The sequence below is a fragment of the Peromyscus maniculatus genome, chromosome 4 (genome assembly GCF_049852395.1).
Source record: "Peromyscus maniculatus bairdii isolate BWxNUB_F1_BW_parent chromosome 4, HU_Pman_BW_mat_3.1, whole genome shotgun sequence".
Taxonomy (NCBI): Eukaryota; Metazoa; Chordata; class Mammalia; order Rodentia; family Cricetidae; genus Peromyscus; species Peromyscus maniculatus.
Window position 1 is genome coordinate 55,238,632 of NC_134855.1, and position 9,777 is coordinate 55,248,408.

The 9,777-nt window shown below is 42.2% G+C and overlaps 1 long non-coding RNA gene across 1 annotated transcript; it reads left to right on the forward strand.

The window, feature by feature from the left end:
* The first annotated feature begins 4,424 nt into the window (after nucleotides 1–4,424).
* Nucleotides 4,425–7,293, forward strand: LOC121828705 (uncharacterized). The gene is made up of 2 exons (XR_006071217.2): nucleotides 4,425–4,743; nucleotides 5,487–7,293. It is a non-coding gene; the product is annotated as an uncharacterized LOC121828705 (long non-coding RNA).
* Nucleotides 7,294–9,777: the final 2,484 nt, after the last annotated feature.

Consider the following 9,777-nt stretch of genomic DNA (forward strand, 5'->3'; position numbering starts at 1 on the left):
CCTACTTCCCACCCTTCTTTGACTCCTCCACGGAGCTTGTCTAGCCCTGAAAAGGGTTTTAGTATGATGGCACATCCTTTGTTTCCCCATGTTTAGGTCTCTTTGTATAGACGACCGCCTCCACCCCATGTCTTTACACTGCTTTCATGAATATGATCCATTTTTCCAGCAGAAATATCAAGGTGATCTAGACAAACCCTTGGTTCCTGGATTTTATCTGTGCCTCAATTACACTGTTGTCTCAATGTGGTTTTAAGAAAGATTACCACCTGGTGATGGGATGGGTAAGGCACTAGCTTGCTACTGCAATTACTTGTTGAGATTTGCCTAGAGAAAAGGTCTTCAAGCACTGCCATAAAACTAATTGTGGGCACACAGTAAGAAGTGACCAGTGTCTAAGGTCTGGTGTTGGGTCCTGTATGTCCTGCCTCCAATAACCCAGCAAAGTCCTTTAGCTTTGCCTAAGCTAACAATTGAGATCTTTGGTAAAACTGACAGAAGAAAAATGGCATAGAGGGATATTATTCTCTGTCCTCTCTCTATCTCTCTCTCTTTCTCTGTCTCTCTCCTTCTCTGTCTCTCACTCTCTGTCTCTCTCTGTCTCTCTGTGTGCATGCTTTTTAAAAATATTTTTTTTATTTTTTGAAATTAAAATCTAATTAGATCATTTCCCTCTTTTCTTTGCCATATCCAGCCTGTCTCATGTACACTTCTGTTCCTCTTTCACAAATTCAAGGCCTCTTTTTCTTTAATTATAATATATATTTAAATATAATATAATATGTATAATATAATATAATATATATATATATATATATATTCCTATATAAATAAATCCAACCCGCTCGGTCTGTATCACGTTACTTGTTTGTATATGATGTCAGGGCTGACCACCTGGTATTGGGTAATCAATTGTGGGGCTCTTCTGGGGAAGACGCTTCCTCCCTCTCTCAGAATTCCTTAGCTGTCTGTAGTTCTTTGTCTAGGCCTGAGGCCTGGTGAGAGAGGGATATCATCTTAATGTTAGAACTGGGTCTTGTTCCTCAGCCAGGATTCATTGTGCACAGGAGCTAATGTACTCTACATTGTTGCCAGAAGTTTCCCCATTCTAACCCGCGGCAAATGAACACATTAAGAGACAATATCAGAGGAATCATTCTGTGCTATTATAAGAACCCACAATTTATATTTTGCTTCTAGGAGCTGATTGCTTATGGCAGGCGGTGTCTATTTTAAGCCACATGGAGAAAGAAGCACACATTCTGGACATCAGAGATAACAAACACTGCATTTCTGATTTCTTCGATTTAAAAAAAAAAACGCCCAAGGAATGCATGAAGCAGGTGCATACAAAAGTTAATAAAACTCTAAGCCTACATGCTTTTCTTGTGATTTTGGATTTCACATTTTGATTTATAAAGTTCCTAGATTAAATTTTTGTTCATTTCTGTCAGATGAGGTATAAAAAAAAAGCCCAAGACCAGAATTCCTGCTGGGAGGGCTTTTTCCTTCACGAAATAATCCTCCTAGCCACAGTGAATGAATATCATTTTATAATCCAAGAGAAAAAATATGCTAAAGGGAACATCCCATCATGCAGAAAAGAAATCCTGGAACAATTTGGTTAGTAATATAGTATTTACAATAATTTAAGAAAATGAAAGGGCTAATCTCCAGTATATGTCGGCAAAAAGGTTTTATGCTGAGACTGCATTAGTTGTGGATGTCTGGTATGTGGCACTGAGATGCAGTCCAAGTGTTGGGAGGCTGACAGGAATGATTGATGGGAGAGTTTGCTTTGGTGTCCAGTGGGAAATAGTATTACTCATACAGGGGCTGAGCCAGCCTGAGTCTAACAGTCTTCCTGAGAGGTCACACAAGTCTGGAAAGTAAGGTTTAAACAATCCAGGAGACAGAAGGAAATCCAGAAACACAGCACTCATAAAAGATGGAAAGCGTTGCGTAGGGCAGGATAGAGTCTGTTCCAGAAGGAGGGAACCAATAGATCCCTCCTGACACAGAGTCTTCATCTGCTTCTATTGGAGAATCTGTGAACTTGATAGCTGAAAACGGATGATGTAAGGTCACTCACCAAATTAGTGGCAGCCAATCGACAATTAAAACAGAAACATGCCTGTCCTTTTTATCCGGAGATATGCCAACCAAACCCTGATTCATTCCATAAAGTTCAAAGTTCAAAGCCTTGAACAAAAAATCTAGATTTTAGACAGAGAACGTTCATGGTCCTTTTCCTACTTCTGGTTTCTGTGGTGATGCCACGTGGGCTTTTATTGTAAATTCTCAGTCAAGGTCTCGCTCTAATTTTGTTCCCTTTATAAAATAATTCCAAGAGAAGGTGTAACAGGAAAGAAAGATCAAGGGGAATTAAATGACTAGCCACCCAATTAAATTAGATGCTCATCTTCTATTTCTTTCATTTAGTGAACAACTAAGTGTTTGTGAAGAAAAATTCAGCTAAACTCTCTATTTGTCTCATAACTCTTTGTGTCAAAGTATTTAAGCAGTGGACATCCCTTGCCTCATTGTGGGATGAATTTATGCTTACAGAGTGGCTATTTTCTCAAGAGGAACAGATTGTAGAAGTTCATGCTATACTATCCATGTTGAAATAAAGTTTCTAATCATCTGTAGTATCATCTGCTTGATCCGGCCCTTCTTCTCCTGTATCTCTGCTTGCATTTCCTGCCTGGCTCTATCCTGTCTTACCCAAGGCCAAAGCAGCGTCTTCATTAACCAATGGTAATAAAACATAATCACAGCCCTACAGAAAGACATCCCACAGCAACTATGCTCTACTGAATTCCATCTTTGAATCCAGTAAAACCAACTCCGTCCCCAGCATCCCCATCATTCATTCATGTCCTCTCTTTCAATGAACAGCAGGCACAAATCCAATTTTTGAGGAGTTATATAGTCTTACAGAAAGAGCAGACTCTTGGGCTCTTGAAGAAACCCATGAAGGGCAGGCGAAAACTCGACCATGAGATGGCTTTTCGTGGAGGAAGAGGGGGAGATTGTGTCTTCGTGATGTCATTGTCCCCATAAGGCTAGAACACTGTAGCTGACCATCTGAAAACAGTATTAAGACTAACCCCCACTTCAGTATGTACAAAGTCCATAACACTGTCAGGAAAAACAATGACAGATCTTGCCACGCAGGAAACCACAGGCTACTGGGGTGAGGGCTTGGGCGTTTTCACCAGTGTGTGTAATAGAAAATATGATAAGGCAGCCGGGCGTTGGTGGCACACGCCTTTAATCCCAGCACTCCGGAGGCAGAGCCAGGTGGATCTCTGTGAGTTCGAGGCCAGCCTGGACTGCAAAGCTACACAGAGAAACCCTGTCTCGAAAAACCAAAAAAAAAAAAAGAAAAATATGATAAGGCAAACAGAACCAGATGAATGAAGTTAGCTGGATAAATTAATTTTGCTCAGGACAGTTTTTCTGGCAGGTGATGGAAACAGACTCTGACTCTAGGTTAAAGAAAATATGCACTATTCGTGTCTAGGCCAATGGGTAGGGAGAGGTTGAAGTGTGTATGGGCAAACAACAGAATATGAAGACAGGGTCTAATTCCATTGCTCCTCTGGAATAGCAGTTAGAGAGCAATTCCAACGGATGAGTTTTGGGTTTAAGATTCAATGCTTTCCCTTACTTTCGTATTTCTGAGTTCAAACTTTATCTTACAGTTGTTTATAAGTTGTAGCTGCTTCTTATACTCAGTGACATCTTAAGTGAAGACACTTTGGTTCTGTCATCCACTTACCCAGTCTTGGCTCTGAGACTCCTCTCAGCTTCCCTGTTCACCCTGGAGAATTTAGGAACAATGAACAAGATAACACATGTAACTCACTGATCAGTGCCCAGCACACAGTGGGGCCACAGTTCAATGTGGTTTCTGTCATGTGTGTGTTCTTTTGTTTTCACAGACTGAGTGGATCTCATCACTTTACTTTCTGTCAAATTTTATCATCATATACAAAACGTAACTATAATCCAGACCCAAGCCTATATCTTCAAGGACAGGGATTATATAGTAGGAGCCAGAGAGACGAGGCACGTTAGAGGTGGGAGGGGTGCCAAGTAGTGAGGACTTTCTTTGGAAATGTGACCTCTGGGAGGAAAATGGATTCTCTGACAGCATGCAGATGCCTCGTAAGGACGCGTCAATTTTCTATTCTGTTGAAGGATGAGCAAATTGTAGCTTCTCATCACTGAATTCAATAGTGACAATAACCCTGACAGCTATCGGATGACAATGGCAGCCATGAATGGAGAGACAGCCTTCAGAAGGAAAACAATTATAATTAGACCTCGAGAAGGAAGCTAGCGGAATGCAGAATGGAGAGGGCACAGACAATACCGCCGAGTTTCCTAGCAACTGGCTAACATTCCTTTTTGTTAGGAAATGGCGAATCGGAATAGTGGGACGAGGATTCAACACTGAGCTCAGGAGGACTGAGATGCATGATAATTACCAGAGGGGTTATAATTACATTCGCAGCATCAGCCGTATATAATGGTGTTTTGTGTCACACACTTCGGGGATTAGTTACATAAATGTGCCAGTGTGCTATGATTTTATTGAGTCAATCGGACTGAGGATTAACCCCAATATCAAGAATTCAGATGGTGTGGATAAAGAAATCTTAGGTACCGCCTCCAACCGGAAAGTGCAGGACAAAGAATTAAACTCAAGGAGACAGTCTATGTAAACCAGATGTGAGTGGGCTAAATACATGACTTTCCTGAATAATATTTACGTTGCAGGAGGGGGCTCCTGGACATGAATTTTAAGTAGGAAGGTACAGGGGTAGGGATTTCAACACCTGCAAGGCAGATTTTTTTTTTTTTTAAGTAGAGAATAATTGTAACAGCTGAGGCAGGTTTACAGCATAATCTATTCTTCTGCCCAAGGTCAACATTCCCAGATGAAAAGCTGCCCTCCTTCAGAAAAGCCAGGCTGCTACAACAGCCACCAAATAGCATATGCTGTCAGTCTGCACCAGCGTGCTGGAAATTATTCAAATCAATCAATTAAAAACAAACCCACATAAATAATGCATTTTCCACCCGACTTTTCTCCTGTTTTCCAGTCTCCGCTCATAATCAAGGCGGCGGTTAACACTCTTTAAAATGCAAATATCCGTGTTTTTAGTCTTTAAAGGCTTTGCTAATTTGACAATAAGAAAGTTCTACCAGGTGTAGTTCAGGAGAGCGTTAGGCAGGAATCCTCAGGCTGGGAAGTCTCAGCACAAGTCAAAAGGAAATCAAAAAGAAAAGGACCCCCAGGTCTTCCTAGACTAGCCCTCCAGGATCTTTGAAACTGCCATAGGAACACTAAGCCATGTCTTCCTGACCCTCCTCCACGCTGACCTGGAAGGAAGAGACAACCTCTAAGGCAATGTGGGGCCAAACCCAAGGTCTCCTGCTATCTAAAAAACTATCTTCATTTTCTTCACCAGGTTCTCACCACGTTCAACACATTCAACAGAATCCCTCCATTTGTATCCAGAAGGGCGCCTGCCACACACCCTCTTCAGTTAGCAGGATAAACATCTACCCTGTTCTAAGCAGATGTCCCAGCACACTGAGTCTGCACATCTGGGAAACATTGCTGGCTAACACGTCGTTCCAACTGTGAGCTGCTGGCAGGAGTTCCTGCTACTCAGGCTTTTGGTATTTATTGGGAGAGCCCTGAAGAACGAGTGCAAGGATGCTCAGAGAGAGGCCTGGAAAATCCTTTGGAGCTTCACAGCTGGGCTCCCCGCTGCAAGGCTGGCATCCTATTTGGGCAGTGAGCCTTAGAATCTGATGGAGATGGAAAGGCTAAGGCCCAGACCCTGTTACTGAAAGACTTCCAGATTCTTCCAGTATCCAGCTTCCGTGCTGATGAGAATTCATGAGTCCGCCATGTCTCCAAAACTTTCAGAAGTGCAGTCAAATCAATAATGCTCAGTCCTGAGTATGATGGGTCTCATCTAAAGCTGCTGTCGTTAGGCCTGGGCAGAAGGTACCTAAATCTTGGACTAGGCTAAGGCTACATCATGAGACATTATCTCTAAGCAACAACACTATACTATTGATATAGATTAAATGGGTCTAACTAACTCTTAGCTTGGAGAAAACGTTATTTCATTATATAACAGCTATGGAAAGAGAATTAAAATTGGGTTTTCTGGAGCAGTTGAGCAATTTTTTTTTTTATAGACTTTAAACTGTTCCTGATGTCTAAATTCTGAGATGTAGCTAGGTTTTACAAAGGTCTCCAACTTATCTTCCAACATTCTCACTACTTCCTCCCAGTCCTTCCCCCCATTTCAATACCCAGCCCCAGTGAACCCAGACCGGGCACCACAGTCCAGTCCACTCAGGCTAGTAGTAGCCATCATTGGGACTGTCCTTGGATACTGGCTGGGAGGGGGTCTGCCTCTCTCTTTTGGATGTGAGTTTGAAGCAGGAAGCCTTAGTAAGCTCCAGCCATCTTGTGATGCCATCCTGGTGTCTCACGGGAAACAGACCCGAAGAACTGCTTCTTACGAATGGATGGCTTTGGAGACTCTCTTTACCTTCTCACCCAGAATCTTACATTTTGAGCTCCAGGTCCCCAGCTGTTATTAATGCAGTGTGGGCTGCTCTTTGGTATTTGTACCCACAAGCATTTCAGTGCAAACTGAGTGTCCACAGATTCTCCTAGTTCAGAGGACCTTTTCACCAAAGCCACCATTTAGCCCCTCAGTCCAGGAGACTGTGGCAAGCACAGCCTGTATCTAAGCGCCCTGGGAATCCCCAAGCAGGGACTCTGCTGCCACCTTCTCTTTCCTTTCAGATCTGAGTCATCTCTTTCTTCCTCTGTTTAACTCCAAGACGACAGCTCAGTCATTTCTGGAACAACTACATAAAACTCCAACCAAGAATCTCCAAATAAACGACACTGTTCTCCACACACACAGAACAGAGCCTTACATGGAAAGAGCTTGGCCACTCGATCATCCTTAACACTCACCTCCCATTGCCCCAGTCTCCAAACACCAACCCGGCTTGGGACCTTTTCCTGCCTAACCATAACGCCATTAAAATATTCTCCCATCGAAATGGGCAGGTTTTTTTTTATTTGAAAAAAATTGTGAACATCTCCATGATTATAGTAGTCACTTCAGTCTCCTGTGCATCATTACATACGTAAATACTAAGCCAGAAACATGAGATTGTAAACTTTGTCTAATGCTTTGTGCACTTTAACCAATAATAAACAGAATTGGGGCAAATTAACAGAGTGTGAACTCATTGTGTGGGCTAACATTTATAGCACACAGTGAATTGACTACTTAGGAGTTTAATAAATATTGCCTGACAGTAAAATAGAAAGGTAGCAAAACACATTTCTTATTTTATTGAAGTCCTTTTGTGTGTATAATTTAGCAGATACAATTCTTCTCCTACTTTCTATTATTTTTTCATTAAGAAAGACTTTGGTTAAATCTCCCTAACTCATCAAAAATGCCTTTATCTGATTTATTTTCGTACTTCATCAGTGAAGGTTTAGGTAAGTAAGCATCATTGGGGAGGGCATTTGTGTCAGGAGAGTGGTATTATGATCAATATTATGCTTTAATTAAGTTACATTGACATTCATAATAGGTCTCAATCTGGCTAATAAGAAGGCATATTTTCTTGGATAAAGAGCAATGCAAATTACAGACAGTGATCAACCACCAGCGCTTAGTTTCAGCTCTTCAGCCGAAATGGGTCGTATTCTATGGGGAAATTACAGAACTCATTATGAAGAATGATGGTGCTTTGAGAAAAAACAGATTTACAACCGAAGGTAATTATAACAGTTGCTGCTAGGGCTAAAAATTTTAATATCTGAGACTTTTCATGAGTGGGCTTGATTTCTACACTGTAATGTTCTCTTCAAGAGCCACCACGAGTGAGCATCCAAAAGTAACTTATGGTAGGACATGCAGCACATAGGGATAGACTGAGCCTATTTCTATATACAGTGAAGATCATTTAAACAGGCATGTGTCTGAGCATCAGAGAGCCCTCCAGCCACCCAGCCCCACTATGAAAGGCAGCTTCCTTTCCCAACAGCATTTAGTTTACTCTAGGTAGCACACACAAGAGCTGTCATAGTGTGTCCCGAGGCCTCCAGGCTCACACCTCCAGGTGCCTCCACCTTGGGCGGCCACTGACTCATTTTTTTATGTCCTGTACTACCTCCACCAGCTCCCTACAGGCATTCTAATTCTTCTGGCTTCTCAAACGCACCAAACTCCATCTTGCCATGGGGGTTTTTCTTAGCTATTCTCTAATTAGAAGCTTGAAGGAAATGTCATCCCCTCTTAGCTTGCCCAAGAGTCTGCCTAACCGCTGGCTCTAAGCTGTCCACTTTCCTCACTCACAACTACTTTATCTTCTCTCTTTTTCTGGAACTTTGAAATAATCTTTGTTTGGCTGTTCTTTGTGTCCTCATTCATATTTTAGAAATCCCTTCTTTCTAGAGCAGTGGTTCTCAATCTGTGGGTCATGATCCCTTTGGGAGCCAAAGATCCTTTCCCAGGGGTCACCTAAGACCATTGGGAAACACGGATATTTACATTATGATTTATAACAGTAGCCAAATTACAGCTATGAAGTAGCAACAAGAATAATTTTATGGTTGTGGGGGTCAGCACAATCTAAGGAAGTGTATTACAGGGTCTCAGCATTAGGAAGGCTGAGACCCACAGCTCTAGCACATGGCCTTGTGGGGTGCTCACAAATATGTGATCAAATGAGAAGAAAAAAAATAATCAGGAAAGGTGCATGTTTGAGAAGAGGAAGGAGTTCTGGTCTACAATTGAGTGACAAGGAAATCTTGGTTTCACACTGTCAGTTGCCCTGTGGAGTTTCAAGGGTGGGACCCTGGAGATCCACCCCAGCACGGAGGGTCCTCTCTCCCTTCACTCTTTCAGGCTCCAGAACTCAGAGGGAAACCACTCAACTGTAAATCCAATTGAAGTGAATGGGGAAGAACCAAAGCCCACAGAGCTGGGGGACTTTGTATGTTATACACTTTGGAGAAGTCTACTCATTTTCCAATTTCCGGTCCTTGTACCTATTAAATGGGAAAATTATTGGAGAATTCTTTGGGGTGTCAATGCCACATCTCAAAGTATAAGAGTCATTTTTAGTATTTGGTTGAAAGAGCTTATTGATGTTTTAGGCCAAGAACACCGCTATGCTTTGTCTCTTTTGCTTCAAATATGAGTGTGTGTGTGTGTGTGTGTGTGTGTGTGTGCGCGTGTGTGTGTGTGTGTGTGTGTGTGTGTGTCTTTTGTGTCTTAAAGTCAATAAAATGGTTAGGATGTGAAATCCTTCTTACTCACACTAGTGAGCTGTTTCTCCATTGTGTACACACACCAATACGTGGAGACAGACCCCAGGAAGCTCACTGAATAAATACAGCAGGGATGATCTCACCTGTGTATGTGTGAGTCACCAAAGTAAAGGACAGCAGAAACAAAGACTCAGAAAAACGGCTTCCCTGCATCCAAATGACTCACGTATGAAGCCATTTATTGTACATCTCTTTCTCAAAACCACTTTCTGAGTGTGTTTTTTTGGAAACCCGGTTTATTGAGCAAGTGATGCTGCCAGATGTGATGCTTCAAATCCAAGCAGTGTGGCTGTAGAACCCACTGGCAAATACACTTCTCCAAATGCACAGACATGTCAGCCCTATTCCCGAAGAGGGGAGAGCTCAGTTGT